At 64.1% G+C, this 615-nt stretch overlaps 1 protein-coding gene across 1 annotated transcript in view; it reads right to left on the bottom strand.

Annotated features, from left to right (window-relative positions):
• NRBP2 (nuclear receptor binding protein 2) overlaps positions 1 to 167 on the bottom strand; it is a 24,004-nt gene extending 23,837 nt beyond the window's left edge. Inside the window, exon 1 of the mRNA XM_014945710.1 lies at positions 144 to 167. The gene's annotated coding sequence lies outside the window, so the exon portion shown is untranslated. The remainder of the gene's footprint in view (positions 1 to 143) is intronic.
• Between the last annotated feature and the right edge of the window lie 448 nt (positions 168 to 615).

Raw genomic sequence — 615 nt, 5'->3', positions numbered from 1 at the left:
CGTCCCCGCAGTCCCGCCGGGCCGGGCCGGGCCGGGAGCGGGGGCTCTCCCGGATGTCCCCCTCCCCCGGGAAAGTTCCTGGCGCGGCTGATGTTTTTCTTCTCTCGCTGGCCCTCTCCGGTTTCCTTCGGCACGTTCCTTACTTGTCCCACCCGCTTCCCTGCGAGCACCGGGGCCTGCTCGGGGCTTGGAGACACCAGGCTCACGGGACCATGGAACAGTGCGGTGGGAAGGGACCTTTAACGGCCGTCGAGTTATAACCCCCCCACAGGCAGGGACACCTCCCACCAGACCAGGTTGCTCCAAGCCCCCTCCAACCTGCCCTTGAACCCCTCCAGGGATGGGGCAGCCACAGCTTCTCGGGGCAACCTGGGCCGGGCTCTCACCACCCTCACACCAAAGTTCTTCCCAAAATCTCACCTCAATCTCCCCTTTTTCAGCTTTAACAAATCTTCCCCCTCGTCCTATGGCTCCCCTCCCTGATCCAGAGTCCCTCCCCAGCTTTCCTGGAGCCCCTTGAGGGACTAGAAGGGGCTCCAAGGTCTTCCCGGAGCCTTCTCTTCTCCAGGTTGAACCCCCCAACTCTCTCAGCCCCCCTCCCAGCAGAGGGGCTCC

This window comes from Calidris pugnax, unplaced genomic scaffold, assembly GCF_001431845.1.
Source record: "Calidris pugnax isolate Ruff unplaced genomic scaffold, ASM143184v1 scaffold160, whole genome shotgun sequence".
NCBI lineage: Eukaryota > Metazoa > Chordata > Aves > Charadriiformes > Scolopacidae > Calidris > Calidris pugnax.
This window is presented reverse-complemented; position numbering and strand designations above follow the sequence as displayed.